A 17,754-nucleotide genomic window follows, 5' to 3' on the forward strand; every position below is an offset into this window, starting at 1 on the left:
ACCCTGCCCTCCAATGCACAAACATATTCCAATGCCTAACCGCCAATACCCAAAAGGTTGTGACGATTTGCTATGAGGTAGGCGAAAAACCAAGCGGCTGGTACCAATTTGCCAGTTGAATAAAAATTCCTACCAGGCCCCTTGGACAACCAAGGCGACCAACCACAGGTCCATAGCAAAGTCAAAAACATAGAAATGAACTAAAGGGAGGGTAGGTGGGTGATCCGACGAAACACAGCAACACAATGATAGGGCAATGCTGCAGCTAAACCCTGCCCCCTCAGCTTCCACCCGATTTGTTGGTTGCCGGGACAGCGTCGCCCCCTGCTAATGTGGGAAATGGCTCCTGCTCACAACTCCTCCCCCCTGGAAGGAGGAGAGGCTCTGTTGCAGGGGTGGTTTTAACATTTGGGTATATTTGTTGGTTTAATTATTATTTTATAATAGTTGCTTTACTTTGAATATTGTAGTTTGCCCTGTGATCCTGATGGGTGAAGGTTGAGAAGAACAACCGGAACAACCAGATGCGTTCATCTGCCCCAGCTGCAACAAAGCAAGTATCTCACCTTGGTCTCTACAGCCACAGCAAATGCTGCAACCTTCCATCATAGAATCATAGAGTTGGAAGAGACCACAAGGGCCATCGAGTCCAACCCCCTGCCAAGCAGGAAACACCATCAGAGCACTCCTGACATATGGTTGTCAAGCCTCTGCTTAAAGACCTCCAAAGAAGGAGACTCCACCAGTTTGATCTCCAAAGGTGTGGTCCTTCATTGTCTCCTGAGACTGATGGATGCCAACAATCCGGATGGGTGAAGGTTGGACTGGGAATATCATAGATAAATAAAATAAACCTATAAACTGCAATATCTTCCAACCTGAAAACATATTTCCTTTCCTTACAAGTAAAATCGTGGCCAAGGTTAATTTTGTAGAATTGCAAAGGAAATGAAATCGTTTCAGGGTCTGAATCTGGTCTGTGGGTCACTAGTGATTGGCAGCAACTAGCAAGTAGATATCTTACAATGTGGTGCCCACTAGCTGTTTCTGTCTACGGTTCCTATCAGTTCCAGATGGCATGGAGCATAGTCAGGGAGTTGCAGTCCACAACTAGGGATGGCTGGACCCATTATTGTCTAGTCTGCCACAGTTCTACATGGGGATAGGACTAAGTCCATCCTGTTCCTTTTATTTGCAGATATCAATGGGGAAATCCCTTTGTATTTCATGCTTGTTTTATAAGGAGGTTTAATGTATTTTGTGCTTTAAGTCGCTTTGGGACACCACTCATCCTCCAGCTGCTCGAGGCATGAAAATGTCATCTCTCTAGAGGAACCTTGGAGTCACATGTTGCTTGGAGTGGCTGTTTGCCTTCAGGCAAAGTACAGAAGAAAATCTAATTCCAAAACAAAACCATACAACTAAAACACATAACTCAGTATTACATGCTAGACCACTCTCCACTCAGTCAGTTATCTTGTAATTTCCTCAGTGGTAAATCTGTGTATCTGCCAGCTCTGTGTGGGCCTTGGTTGTGTCCTAGTGCCCCTTCAGAAACTCCTTTCAGATGATGTCAATAGTCCCTTCCTGAGTGACCACAAGGACACCACCAAGTGAGATGTTCTAAAGCCTTCGGGAGGGTACTGGCTGATATAATGTGGACACTATAATTCTGTTGATACAGCCTAGAATATGCTGCCTGTTTGCCGTAATAAATATTGGTTGATTGGTTTATTGTTGCAGCACAGAATATCACTAGCCTTTGTTTTTGCTGCTGCATCACATTGCTGACTCATGTTAAGCTTGTGGTATACTAAAACCAAGGGTGGAGGAAGGGGTGTGTGGTGGGGGCGGGTTGTCCTGGGTGTCACCACTGAGGGGGGTGACAAAATGCCGGGTGGCACTCACAGCGGGGCCTGCAGCGCACCCAAGCCACACGTCTCTTCTGGGAGTGACGCAGTGGCTTGGGCTCCTGCAGGCTCTGTGCTGCCCCAAACGGTCCGTCCGCTGCCTCTCCCTCAGCTGTAAGGCAGCTGAGTGGAAGGTGGCAGGCAGACTCCTCGGAGGCCCCATGGAGCATCCTGCCCTGGCTTGCCCCACCCCGCAGGTGGGTGGCTCTGCCCCTGGGCACAGGTCACACACACCACCCCAGGCACCTGATCGGTTTGCTCTGCCACTAACTAAAACCCCTTGATTCTTATCAAGATAGATGACCCCCTTGTTTTTTCTTCCATGTTCTGGGAAATTAAATTGTCAGCAAGGCAACTGAGGAACTTGATGGACCTTACATTCTTGGCAGAGTTTGAGTTCCAACCAATATCAGGGTAGCTGAAGTCACCCTACTATATCTCTCATTTCTGAATGTTTGGTAATCTGCTCTAGGAAGCCACCATCCATGTCTTCAATCTGGCTTGGAGGTATATCCTTAGCAAGGTAATTTCTGTTTCCTTCTCCTACAATTTTTACTCATATACTCTCAATCTACCCTTCATGCACCAGGTCATGGATCTCCTCACAAGTTTACACATCCTTTACACATGATTCTCCTCCTCCTCTCTTCCAAATCCCATCCAGATCTGCCCAGAAAGGATCAGGTGAATCCTCTTTGGAGTCTGAGCTCTGCAGAATTCTTCTTGCTGCATCTACAGACTATCCCTGTCTTACCAATACTTCTTCCTGAAATGCCTCAACAGATTTCATATATATGCCAGCAACTGAATGTAGTTCAACAATATATGCAAAACATGTGGCTTTGGCCCCTGTAAAACGGTTGCTACTGAAAAGTCTTCCCCACGAAAAGAAAAGAAAAGAAAAATAGCAATCCGTGGAACCTTGCTGACATGGTTCTGCTTCTAATTTGATTATATAAAGTAGAAGTGGCATTTTCCTTGACGAAACTGACACCCACAGAAAAAGGACGGGAGTAGAGGTGCCAGGTGAATATAGCTGTTGACAGTCACTTTATTTTAAAAGTAGAACAGCTATGTCTGCTGCATGTTGGCTTTGAGATCTCCATGCTAATCTTTTCTGTAAGCCCTGTTCTGTGCCCAGTAAGCAAGGGACACCTTTGCCCAGTGACGCTGTGGCCCATAGATTGAAGCAAAATACTGAGTAAGGTTTTGCGCAGTATCTTCTCTGTGTGATGGGCTTATGGGGAAAAGATGTCCCATGAGCTCTTGCTGAAGAGGGGAGGGCAAGTCTATATAAGGCTGCTTCACCTGGAGCTCACAGCAATTTTGCTTTAGGAACTTCCTGCCCACCCACTCTTGAGTTAGACTTGCAGACATGTCCCAAGTCTGTTTCAGCAGCCTAATCACCGGTCGGTTTAATCCAGCCCCTGTGGCAGTTTATTTCCTGGGGTAAAATCCCCCCAAAAGCTCAACAACTTCAATCCTAAAAAAAGCTCATCCACCTTGGTCGGCCCTCACGCATGTTCACTTCATCAAATCCGGCCCTCTTTGAAAAAGGTTTGGGCACCTCTGAGCCTTCACTGAGCAATTTTGGGCTGCGGGTTGACAAGACCAGAAAGGATTTTTCCCCTCTCAACCTCATTGGCACTTGCTTGGTTTTTTTCCCCACCTTTCCCTCAGTGAAATTATGGCTTTCCTTTGTTAGGCGGAAAAACATTGTTTGTATGAGGGTGGAAATGGCATTGGTCAGGATCAGCATAGTATAGGGGGTCCCCCATTAGAGGCCTGAGGGGAGGATTGACCACAGTGAACTCAGGCATGGGTTCGGTATCTGCCTGGTTGGAATCTGCACCCTGGTCCCCCAGTGAAACCTTGCTTGCTTGGCTTGCACCACAGCAATGTTCAGCACTGGCAGACCCATTATACAGGTTTGGAGCGATCGAAACACAGCAGATCCATTCCATCAACATGGGGCTTGTGGAATGGTGAACTGATCCTGTGACCCAATGCCATGCCAACCCTTGCCCTGCCTGCTGCTGTCAATAAAGATTTGGCCTGATTTTATCCCATCACCGTTGTACAGTCTGATTGTTTTGCTGCTCTCATGGGTCACATAATGCGCCTGCCTGGGCAAATTGTAAATAAAGAGCCATGAAAAAAGATGCCAAGAGGCTGGCGTTAAGGATACAAGCCCGACTGAAAGCATTAAAAGGAGACCATAATATCCTATTAATGTGATGGCACCTGTAATGTTTTATTACTTTGTCAAATTCTCTGAGGACCTTGTATAAGCCTTAGCAGTCACTTATTCAGTCTTTAGATTAATGGGATCTTTGGGACAAGTTTATGTACGGTAAGTAGGCATACTAATCAAGTAGGGAGCGCTTTTCAGTGTGTTACCGCAATGTCAGAACAACCCACAAGCCAAGAGAGGAAGTGTGTGCAGAAAGTGTGGGGAGAATTTGGGCCAAACTACAGGAAGATCCAGACATTTAATGAGCCCATAGCAGTGTTGTAAGGTGTGCACATGAGTGCAAAGCTTCATGTCTCTGTTTGGTAAAAACAAAGTGAAGGTAAGGTATCTTCACTTGATGGTCATAGAAGAGGGGAATTGGCTGGGGTTTTATAGTGCATGAGCTGGCCTTGGAAGGTGGCTAATAGGGCCCAACAGGACCAGCAATTAGCTTGCACTAGGCATTGTTGCTAGATATTCTTCAGTTGCTAGGCACGTTGGTGACACCCTGGTCTACTCAGCCTCTGCTATGGAAGGATCAATCTCATTCTGATCCATGTTTATCACATGCAGAGCTGTTTCCATTCTGTTGCAGTTCAGCTTCTGACAAAAACTATGATATTTGTCTCACTGTTTTTGTGGCAGAATTTAGTTTAATTAGTTGTGTATTTAATGGTTAGATTAACCACATTATTTGACAGCATTTCAATGCAAATACCATTCATTTCAGTGCAAATGAAACACAACCCTAATGGAGTAGATGGGAAGTAATCAATTACCTGTTGTTTGCAGACTGAAAGGAAGACAACAGCAACAAATACTGATCATATTCCCTGGATTGATTTGTTATGGGCATGGGATGAATGCCATGAGTATTGGCAATTTCTGCTCCCACTGGAATTCTCTGACATACCTTGCCTCTGCTTCCAATGCACAATAGCATTTCCATGTGTTTATAGGATTGCAACCTAACCACAATCCAGTGATTGTGTACAGCAGGGAGACCATATGGTGGAAGAGCCAGCAAAAACTTGGGTCCTGCTGGTCTCATGCCAATCACAGTAGAGTATGCCTGCTCCAGGGCTAGCATATATCTTCATTCTTGTGGAGGTGTCTGTAATATGTTTGAGTTCAATATTTTGAGAAAAGAGTAAACATGGTGATTTTATTAAGTAACAGTTGCAACAAATGCCGAAGCTCTGCTGGAACCTTCTCTCCAAGGCAGGTCCCACCATTTACACAATTTTCTAGGGATCATCTGTGAACCCTTAATGCCTCTTGTAAGGAGATGTCTCCAAATTACTGCAACCCACTGGCGCCAACTCTAGATGTAACGTGATGTCCTAATGTCACATTACATCATGGGTGCCAGTGAGCAACCATGATCTGGGCCCCAAGTTGGTGCCCCTGCTGTTATCAGTACAGTGTGTGCTGGGGTTACTGGAGGCCATTGAATCATGTGGATCCTAATCCTATTTTGATCCATGCCAAACTCACCTCCAACACCTCCACCCCTACTTTTCCTCCTTCCTGCTGCCAGAGTACCAACAGTGGAGAAGGAATCGCCACAGGAGTTCTCTTGACTATAACAAACAGGTCTGCAGTATTCTATGATGACACGTCCTCCCAGAGAGCACAGAACTGCACCTTAAATGAACCCAAACCTAGTTCTGAAAAGTTGGATCCTCCTAACCAAGGGTCCATGTTGCGCGCAGCCCTGGGACTCCCCCCAACCGTCTTGGAGGTGGGGCCTCTGGCTCTTAGCCAATTGGCGTGGTGACATGATTGGGGTTAGAGTATTTAAACAGCAGTGGGACATGGGGACCTCCTCTTGCTTCGTGCTGCCGAACACCTACCCACCCACCTGTAGTTGGGTCTGTGTCTGGCCTTGCTTTGGACTTTGGTTGGTCGCCTGTTTTGGAACAGGGGCCGGGTAGGAATATTTTTTCCAGTGGAGAAGATTGGCAGTGGCCACTTGGTTTTTGCCTACCTCTTAGCAATCATCACAGCTTTGTAAGGTTTGGCAGTTAGGCATTGGTTTAGGGGAGCGTGGGGAGGGGAGGTGCTGCCATCATCTGCCCTTCCAGTTAAAGGAATCCAGGGGTGTGGATCTTGTCCGAAGCCTGGGGAAGGGCTAGGGCCATGCCAGGACCCCCGGGAACCCTAGGGGTGAGCACCAGTCAATAGCCATTGATGGAGCTCCCTGTGCTGGTAGTTTACCCTTTCAGGCTCTCTGCAGGCTGTGCAGGAGCCAGTTATAGTCATTATATACCAATACCTAAGCCAATACGTTATTGTATTCAATAAAGTTGTGGCCTAAATTTGCCCATTAACCTTTAAACTAAATTCTGTGTCTATTGTGTCCTTATTTTCACTGGGGCGGGTTTTGGAGCTTGACGCGCAAATTAAAATTTCTAAAACAGGTTAAGCATTCTGTAAGTACTGTAAGTTGTTTCAAAAGTGTGGTCAAAACCTCTTTGAGCATCACACTTAAAATCAAGGGAACAGATAAGGAAGTATGAAAAATGAGCCTAACTCTGCAACTCCCCCCACCCCAACTATACTAAAAAGTGGCCACAATTTACTGTAGCGTTATCTGCACTGGCATATACAAATTATCCGTCTTCCTGTGCTGCCCTGTTTCACACAGCTGAGTCATGACAATTTGGCTCAGCCTTGCTCCTTAATCAAAATGTAAACGTTCTTAGCAGTGATCAGAACAGCACTAGGCTTCTGCGGCAAAGCCAGCTTGGCATTTCAAAAAGAAATGGGAAGTGGGACAAAAGTGTGTTTGCGCATTTTTCTTCTCTGACAGTGAACTGCACGGAGCTTTTGTCTCAAAGTTCCTGAGGTGGCAGCCGAGTTTTATCCTTTGAATATCTTTGACTTCAGAGCAGACAGCAGCTCTGCGTATAATGAAGTTTTATGGCTGGGAGGCAGAGTAACCCCGTGGAATATCTATGTCCTTAGGTTGTCCTACATAGAAAGAAAGCAAGCAATATATAATATTCTCTCCTTCATTTCTGGAGCCGAATGCAGCCGGCTGGTTTCCTTCAGGGTTTAAAGGAGGGGAGGGGAGCTTCCACTACCGAATGTAAAGCTTTCAATTTATCCATGTACAGATGGGTTTGTGCTGTATAAATTTGATTTGGGTTGTGTAGATAACACACTCAAACGCCAGGGTTGGTAAGGGAATGTAGAGCTGCATTACAGACAAGGAGCTTGAAAAAGGCACTAACAACATTGCAAGCTGGTTCCTTTGAATCCTGAATGTACACAGGCACTGCACAGACATTATGAAAAGGAGTTCAGTCCATTTGTGAGAGTGGGGTGTGGTTCAGGATCACACCAACAGGCCTGGGATCCAGCCTCCTTTTTTATTATTGGACTTTCTGCATAGAGTTCTGTAGACTACTGCAATGTGCTCTATGTGGGGCTACCTTTGAAGGTGACCCGGAAACTGCAATTAATTCAGAATGCGGCAGCTAGACTGGTGACTGGGAGTGGCCGCCGGGACCACATAACACAGGTCCTGAGAGATCTGCATTAGCTCCCAGTACATTTCCGAGCACAATTCAAAGGGTTGGTGCTGACCTTTAAAGCCCTAAATGGCCTCAGTCCTGTATACCTAGAGGGGCGTCTCCACCCCCATCATTCAGCCTGGACACTGAGATCCAGCGCCGAGGGACTTCTGGCAGTTCCCTCATTACAAGAAGTGAGGTTACAGGGAACCAGACAGGGGTCTTCTCGGTATGGCACCCGCCCTGTGGAACACCCTCCCTTCAGATGTGAAGGAAATAAGCAGCTATCTTCTCTTTAAAAGACATCTGAAGGCAGCCCTGTTTAGGAAGTTTTTAATATTTAATGCTGTATTGTTTTCAACACTCGATTGGAAGCCGCCCAGAGTGGCTGGGGAAACTCAGCCAGATGGGCGGGGTATAAATAATAAATTATTATTATATATTATTATTATTTTGTAAGATGCAGGTCCAATGAGTAGAGCCACTATGTGGACAGCGCTATGCTTGCAGGCTCTGTACATAAGGTCAGATCAACATATGGAGCTCAGGCCAGGGTTTGGAGCTGCAGGTGTGATCTAGTTAAAAGGTAAAGGTAAAGGGACCCGTGACCATTAGGTTCAGTCGTGGCCAACTCTGGGGTTGCGGCGCTCATCTCGCTTTATTGGCCAAGGGAGCCGGCGTACAGCTTCTGGGTCATGTGGCCAGCATGACTAAGCCGCTTCTGGCGAACCAGAGCAGTGCACGGATATGCCGTTTACCTTCCTGCCAGAGCAGTATCTATTTATCTACTTGCACTTTGACTTCCTTGCGAACTGCTAGTGGGCAGGAGCAGGGACCGAGCAATGGGAGCTCACCCCGTCGCGGGGATTCGAACTACCGTCCTTGTAATCGGCAAGTCCTAGGCTCTGTGGTTTAACCCACAGTGCCACCCGCGTCCCTGTGATCTAGTTACCCACCCACATATTGATAGTACCCGCTTGGGACATCTGCTGCATGGGTCACCTCATACATACTTCATCTTTATTTATTTTTTATCTGCTTATTACTCGCTCTCTAATTCCTTTCCTTGTGTTATGTTGTTGTGCGTGGTCCTACTAAAACGCATGAAAATGATCTCTCCCGGATTGTATCCCTTCGTGGAAAATATATGAAACCATCTTTTTGGACTGTAGCTGTCAGGGACTGGGCAGAGGAGGAACGGTGAAGACTGTCTTCCCAGCCTGACCCTTCCAGAGAAGAAGACAGTTCAGAATTACAACAGGGGCTTGAGGGAGATCACAGCTCAGAGGAAGATGAGGGGAGAAGTTGGGAAATAATGGGAAAGGAGGCAGAGCCAGAGCAGCTCGCTGATGTGTTATCACTAGAAAGCATTCCAGACCCACCATCTCCCAGAACCCGGCGAGCCTTAAAAGTAGGAGAGCAAAGGACTCAGAAGCAAAGGGCTCTCAGCACCACCCATAGAAGGGATGGAGAATGGGGAAGTGGGAGAGAAGGGGAGGGAAGATTTACGCCATTAGTCCAAGAGTCCTCTCTGTGAATATTGAATAAAACGAGGTGGTGAGAACATTCCCTTGTCTTAAAGTGTGAAAGAGGCAATAAAAATAATGGAAGAGTTTGGGAAGGTATCAGGGTTTAAACTTAACAAAAATAAGACGAAAATGCTAGCAAAAAAATTGAAGAAAGAAGAGATGGAAGAACTACAAGCAGACTCAGGAATCGCTAAAAAAATTAAAATATTTAGGAATTTGGATGACAACAAAAAATATAAACCTATACAAGGACAACTATGAGGTGGTATGGAAAGAAATTAAGAAAGATATGGATATATGGAGTAGACTAAAATTGTCATTATTAGGTAGAATCTCTGTGATAAAAATGAATATATTACCTAGATTGTTATTTTTATTTCAAGCAATACCAGTGGTAAAAGGAATAAGACAATTTAAGGATTGGCAAAAAAAACTTAGTGAAGTTTGTTTGGCAGGGAAAAAGGCCAAGGATAAAAATGAAGATACTAGTAGATAAGAAAGAGAGAGGAGGTTTTGATTTACCAGACCTGACTTTATATTATGAAGCTTCGTGCTTGGTATGGTTAAAAGACTGGCTGACCTTAGAAAACACCGACCTATTAGATTTAGAGGGCCATGATAATAGATATGGTTGGCATTCGTACCTATGGTATAACAAAGTAAAGGTACATAAAGGTTTTCTAAACCATGTGATTAGGAAATCTTTATATGAAGTATGGGATCGGAATAAAAACCTCCTGGAAAGAAAGACACCGTGGTGGATATCACCAATTGAGGTGCTGACAACAAAAAAAGCAAACATGGAAGGGGAAAGAATAACATATGAGGATATTACTAGGAAAATAGCCCAAGGGATAAAGCTCAAACCATACGACCAAATTGAAAAGAGGTTAACAGGGTGGCTACAATACCATCAGATCAGTGATTTATTAAAGGAAGACAAAAAAAGAAATGGGTTCGAAGATAAAAAATCGAAATTCCAAATCGAGTTAATAGTCTGTAAAGATAAAACTTTATCAAGAATGTATAGCTTATTGCTAGAATGGTATACAAAAGATGAAGAAGTAAAGGAATCAATGATAAAATGGGCAATTGATATTGGGCATAACATTGAATTGGATGCGTGGAAAAGATTATGGAAGGAGGGTTTGAGATTCACAGGATGCATGGCTTTGAAGGAAAACTTGCTAAAAATGATGTATAGATGGCATTTGACGCCAGTAAAATTAGCTAAAATGTATAGGAAAAAAGAAAGAAAGTGCTGGAAATGTAAAAAGGCAGATGGGGACTATTTCCATATGTGGTGGACCTGCGATAAGGTAAAAAAATTTTGGGAAGCAATTTATAATGAACTCAAAAAAATATTTAGATATACTTTCCCCAAAAGACCAGAAGCGTGTCTATTAGGCTTAATAGGAACAGAAATTAAAATAGAAGATCAAAATTTGTTCATGTATGCTACAGCTGCTGCGAGGACCCTTCTGGCCCAAAGATGGAAAGTACAAGATATACCAACTATACAGGAGTGGCAGGCGAAGTTGACAGAATATGCAGAACTTGCCAAACTGTCAGGGAGGATCCGGGACCAGGGAGATCAAAGATACCAAAATAACTGGAGTAAATTTATTGAATATTTAAAGAAGAATTGTAAAGCGGTCAAGACACTAGCAGGATTGACATAATACCTCCAATGTATAACAGTACTAATTTGAGAATGATGTGTGTGATGGAAAGAGGATAAATATACCAGTTGTGGGGAGGGAGGGGGGTCGTGACTCGGCAGAGTCAAAGGAAATGTATGGTGCTATTACAATTTGTTGGAAAAGAATATGTAAGGAAAACAATAAAAATTCACTTGCAAAAAAAAAAAAAAGAGAGAACATTCCCTTGTCTTGTCCATTCCTGGCAACCTGCCATGGGGATTGGTTCCTCTGTTGCCTGACAGTAGTGCTTTATGGAAAGCATAGCATATGGCTGCCCAAGACTGCATCACTTCATAGATGCGGGCAGCATCCCTTGTTTCAGAGCATGTTGTTGCTGTTGTTGATGGTGGTGATGAAGAACCAAATGGCTCTAGCATGGTTGTGGTGCCCCAGTTCTGGAACACTCTCCTTGTTGCGAGTTTGCTATTCATTGCAAATTTACTTGTTTTCCCCATCTTTTGGTGGTTATGCTTTTTGAGCATTGAGTTTATTTGTTTTTATAGCACTGATTGTGTAGCTTTAAAGGCTGATATACTACGGTTTACATCTTGTGACTTTATTATTGAAACTGATGTTGCTGGTGTTACTTATTGATGTTACTTTTTAGCTTGCTCATGTTCTGTGATTTGCAGTAATGTGGCTTTGTTTGTAAACTCCTTTGAGGTCACTTTGGATAAAATGTGGCATAGTACATTAAATCATCGTCATAATCATTTTTATTAGTACAAGGTGCTAAAAAGTAAATTATGGAAGGGCTGTGGTTCAGTGGTAGAGCAACTTCTTTGTAGGCAGGTGACAGGTTGAATTCCTGGCATCTCCACATAGAACTGGGAGATGCTCCTGTTTGAAATGCTGTAGAGTCATTGGCCTTCATTGTTGAACCTGATGGTACAGTGGCCTGATTCAACAAAAGGCACCTTCCTATGTTCCTATGTACAGTGGTACCTTGGGTTAAGTACTTAATTCGTTCTGGAGGTCCATACTTAACCTGAAACTGTTCTTAACCTGAAGCACCACTTTAGCTAATGGGGCCTCCTGCTGCTGCGCCACCGGAGCATGATTTCTGTTCTCAACCTGAAGCAAAGTTCTTAACCTGAAGCACTATTTCTGGGTTAGCGGAGTCTGTAACCTGAAGCGTATGTAACCTGAAGCATATGTAACCTGAGGTACTACTGCATATCAGAAGTTCTTATAATGCATTATTTTATTTTATTTTATTTTATTATTTTATTTTTATTGCAGTACAAATTTGAGCATACCCAGGAGCAAGCTGTTAACTCTAGCTTTGAATACAGCCTTTCTCCCTCCAGAAACCCATTTGCCTTCCTTCCTAGCTGAAACCTGAAATGACATACCTGAGACCCCATGTTTCAATGACCTCAATATAAAAAGCTTTCTGCATGTGGAAAGCTACACGCCTTCTAACATTCCCCCCGATAAAAACCAGAACACATGTCTTTTGGTGCTACTGACTCGAGCAAGTGCATCACACAACTGCAAGCGCCAACACCGGCTCATTCTGAGCACAATTCAAAGTGTTGGTGCTGACCTTTGAAGCCCTAAACGGCCTCGGTCCTGTATACCTGAAGGAGCATCTCCACCCCCATCGTTCAGCCCGGACACTGAGGTCCAACGCCGAGGGCCTTCTGGCAGTTCCCTCGCTGCGAGAAGTGAGGTTACAGGGAACCAGGCAGAGGGCCTTCTCGGTAGTGGCGCCTGCCCTATGGAATGCCCTCCCATCAGATGTCAAGGCAATAAACAACTATTTTACTTTTAAAAGACAACTGAAGGGGGCCCTGTTTAGCGAAGTTTTTAATGTCTGACGCTGTATTGTTTTTAATATTCGGTTGGAAGCCACCCAGAGTGGCTGGGGAAAGCCAGCCAGATGGGTGGGGTATAAATAATAAATTATTATTATATTATTATATTATTCCTGGGACATTCTGGGATCAGATCAGAAGCCAGGATGGCTTCTGTAATTCCAGGAATGTCCTGGGAAAATAGCGATGGTGGCAGATTATGAAGGTAGCGTGCTGCAAAAAAACAAAACAAAACCAAACCAAAAAACCAAAACAAAACACCTTTTAGCTACGGTAAGCTTTATCCCAACTTTGCTGGCTTGTCACACATAGGGATGTGTCTTTTTTTAACATGCAAAAGCATGACAAACCTGCAGTTTCAAATCATCCATTATCAGACGAACTCAACTACATATGTTTATACATATGTGAATGAGTCTGAATATGTTAAGTTCTGTGATCTGCTCCTTTAGTTTTCTAGACCACTTGTCATGGTTGAGCCTACATTGGCTCCCAGTACGTTTCCGAGCACAATTCAAAGTGTTGGTGTTGACCTTTAAAGCCCTAAACGGCCTCAGCCCAGTATACCTGAAGGAGCGTATTCACCCCCATCGTTCAGCCCCGACACTGAGATCCAGCACCAAGGGCCTTCTGGTGGTTCCCTCATTGCGAGAAGTGAGGTTACAGGGAACCAGTCGGAGGGCATTCTCAGCAGTGGTGCCCGCCCTGTGGAACGCCCTCCCATCAGATGTCAAAGAGAAAAAAAAAACTACCAGACTTTTAGAAGACATCTGAAGGCAGCTCTGTTCAGGGAAGTTTTTAATGTGTGACATTTTAGTGTATTTTTGGTCTCTGTGGAAGCCGCCCAGATGGGCGGGGTACAAATAATATATTATTATTATTATTATTATTATTATTATTATTATTATTATTATTATTATTATTATCATCATGGGTTTTGCCTTTGCATGTTCAAAAGAGGTAAGAACTCCCCCACTTAAAGATTAGAAAAATGGGAAAGAAGCAGAAATGAAGGCCGAAATCCATGTAGGTTACATTTTATCACTAAATTTCATGCATTTCCCCCATGTCGTTCCTTCTTTAGTCCTACACAGTACTTGACAGATGAAGTGGATCTATTCAAAGCTACAACACGAAAAGCGCTCTGCAGATTATGCCAAGGCTAAAGAAGCACACAAAACACATTTATTCAGCGTGAGAGAAAACCATCTCCTGATGGATATCACATAAAGGGATGCTCCAGAAGATGCTGTTATTCAAAGAGGAGCTCAGGAATGCAAAGTACGGCAGCCCATCAGATTGTTCAGGAAGCCTTTGCAATTCATAGCTGAATGAATGTGTTGCTGGCATAGATTGCTTGAACAGCGCAGAAAGTCGCTGGAGGAAATTTAGCTGCTCTTACAAAAAGGGGAATTAGTTTGTTCATAGCAAGATTGTTCAGGATCAACAGGAAGCCTATAATGAAGAGGAAAATTAAAATGAAGAGTCTAGACAGAAAATTGTAGGAGAGGCTGAGTCAAGTCACCCCAGAAACAGAAATATTTAAAATGGACATGGGCTGCAGAAAATAGAACAGTGCTTGTATCTGCCTTAATTGTGCCATGAGCCTATCATTTCCCACTACTTTTATCCAATCTTATGAAATTGAGTGATTATGGAAAGCCCACAGTTACGTGGGTGGGAATCCCAGACTAGGATCCAAAGAGCTGCTTTAGGGCTTTCATGAAACCTAAGGGCTTTCATATACTCACTGGTTTCCACAATATATATTCCCCCCACTTTGAATTGAACAGTTTATCCAATCTGCTTTTAAAAAGATGTCCGCCCTCTGCTGGTTGATAAAACACAAGCCGAAAGCTGCATCCTTTTGGCTTGTGCCCTAGGTTTCTGAAGAAAGAATTGTTCACAGCAATGGCTACATTCAGCACAGAGATAGCTAATGATTTGGCTAGATATATATTTGAATGTTGAATGTGTAACTACATGCTCAGAGCCAATGGATAAAACAAACACTATTAGAAGTTCTTCTGCATAAGTGTTCAATGGCTATTATATTTGTATTTGCTTAAAAAACAATAAAAATCAGTTTTTGTTTTTAAAGAGCAACAAATGAGTTAAATAATGTATGGTGGAGGTGGAACATAACCAAATTGTGTTCGTTCACATAACAAACAAACAAAATGGAGAGGAAGGAACATAAACCTAATAAGAGGCCCTCCAAAGACATTTTGGTACATGAGGCAAACCACAAAATCACATCTTGCTCTCCAGCAGCGAAGAACGGGTAAATGAGGATCTACATCAGGGGCAAGGCAGGAATAAAGACTTACATTGTGATCTGCTGACCCCATGGATCCTGCCACCAGAGATAGTCACCTCAAATTGTCTCTTGGGTGGGTTGGCACCTCGGTGTACCTCACCAAAGACTCTTAAGTGTCCATAACAATCTATTTTTTTTTAAAAAAAGATATTTATTAAAGTTTCACAAATTATATAATCAAACACAACAATACAAACAAACACAAACAAGAAAAAACAAGTATAATTTCAAATCCATATTTTCTTAAAACTTACTTCACCGACCTCTTCATACCTCCCCTTTCTGCATTCCAATTTCAAATATTTAGTTCAGCAAATCCTCACCCTTAATTTTATCTAATTGTTAACTTTTCTTTTCTTTTAACTTAATCTTTACCACTGTAATCCACTTACTTTCTAAAGCCACATCATTTTAACACTCATTAATTTTACAATGTTTCTTAAGATAGTTCTTAAATTTCTTCCAATCTTCTTCCGCCGTCTCTTTCCCCTGGTCTCGGATTCTGCCAGTCATTTCTGCCAATCCCATATAGTCTATCACCTTCATCTGCCATTCTTCCAAGGTGGGTAGATCTTGTGTCTTCCAATACTTTGCGATGAGTATTCTTGCTGCTGTTGTAGCATACATAAAGAATGTTCTGTCTTTCTTTGGCACCAATTGGCCGACAATGCCCAAGAGAAAGGCCTCTGGTTTCTTAAGGAAGGTATATTTAAATACCTTTTTCATTTCATTATATATCATTTCCCAGAAAGCCTTAATCTTTGGGCATGTCCACCAAAGGTGAAAAAAAGTACCTTCAGTTTCTTTACATTTCCATAACAATCTAGACATTCTTGAAAAGAGCATGTGCAAATGCACTGTAGTAGGGGAAATTGCTTTGCAAAAATGTATATATTCATCTAAATTGCATACTAAAATGTGTTCATTAGAAGAAATCTCCCAGGACATTCAATACAGGATCTCAAAGCAGCTGTCTTATTACAAAAGAATTACAGAAATAGACTTGAAAGATAAGTTGCTGAATTACAACTTATGACTTAACTGAAAACTATGGAGAGACCTGGTCTAAATAGAGATTTTGGATTCTTGTCTCATTACATATGCTAAAGCTATTTTTGGTCATCTGCATACTATCCCTTGCTTTTTCCTGTAGGACTAATTGCAGTCATTAACAGTAGTCAACAAGTTTTACCATACCCACTGAGTCAATCATCCATCACCTACTACCCTTCTGAGAAAAACCCCACCCCATCCTCCCACTATATATAAGGGTCTGATGGCTTCTGTTTCAGTGTATCTGAAGAAGTGTGCATGCACATGAAAGCTTATACCCAGAACAAACTTTGTTGGTCTCTAAGGTGCTACTGGACAATTTTTTAATTTTTTTATTCATTAGAAGAAGTTTTGGTGAAGGGTTTTTTTAAAAGAAAAATTTAAATTAAATAATTTTATTTTTAAATAATTCATAATGTAGGAAGTGATGTAGAGAACTGAATGTAAGAATAAGAAAATGAGAAACTGAGAGAACCAAAACCGACAGATCCCTTCATCTGTATCCATGGCCCAGAAGAGGATGCATGACCAGCAATGGACTTTCAGGATCTCTTATCAGTGATAAACTTCCCCATCCCACTGATCTTTTGGTTGAGTAGGGTAGGGGAAATAGAAATAATGGCAGGTACATTTGCAGCACTAACCACACTCGGGAATGATTTTCTGCTCCTTCTCCAGCTGTGAAGCCATCCAACATGCTCAGGGGATCTAATTAGACTGCAAAGTTTGCTTTCCTGGTGGGCTTTAATAAGCACCGTTCATTCTAGAACTTTACCAACACGAGTCAAAGGCCTGCAACTGTGCAGGACGGATGCTGTGAGCACGCAATGCGCCGTTTAGTCATATAATTGCACTTAACACTTCCATCATTACCAAGACACTGCTGGAACAAGAATGGTGGCCACAGTATTGGAGGCAATTGTTCCATTAATGCCAATCTGTGGGGGTCAGAGGGATAATGAAGGGGCTAAAGGGCTAATGTTCAGGCTGAGTGCAAACACTAGCTTTATAGAAGTTATACGTAGGGAAGCTCTTTTGTGTTAACCATCTATTTATTATACTGCCACGGCTGGCAGTTATTTCCACAAGAATTGCTCGTTTCATAAATCACTCAGTTAAAAAAAGATATTACGCTACAGTTGTTTTGGGATACAGGGAGCGGTGTGTGTCTCTGGTTCCTGAACTACAGTAAAAATAAGCCCCTTCACTTTTTTTCTCAGCTGGTCTCTTTGCAAATTTCGGAATGCTACTCCTAATTTGTTTTGCATCAGGTCCCCATTAAGTCTCTGTGGGCCATATTTTCTGAACATAAGAAGATTCCTTGCTGAATCCTTTTCCTTAAATATATATATATATATTTGAATTTTCAGATTATAACAACAATTTTTCCACAAAGCTTAATTGAACAATTTATATATCCATATTTCTCCCCTACCCCCTCTTTGGCTTCCTGTATTGATTTATTAAACAAATTCGATACCCTGCTGATTTTACCTCTTATATAGTTGTGAAAGTTTAGTCAAAACCTGCCAATGGGTCCAAATCTTTATACTCTCTTTTTATATAATTTATAAATGGTTCCCACTCCTTTTGGAAATCAATGTTGTCTCTCTCATGTATCGTCTCTGTCAGCTTAGCCAATTCCACATAGTCCATAAGTTTGGC

The sequence above is a fragment of the Podarcis bocagei genome, assembly GCF_964188305.1.
Source record: "Podarcis bocagei genome assembly, chromosome: 5".
NCBI classification, from domain to species: domain Eukaryota; kingdom Metazoa; phylum Chordata; class Lepidosauria; order Squamata; family Lacertidae; genus Podarcis; species Podarcis bocagei.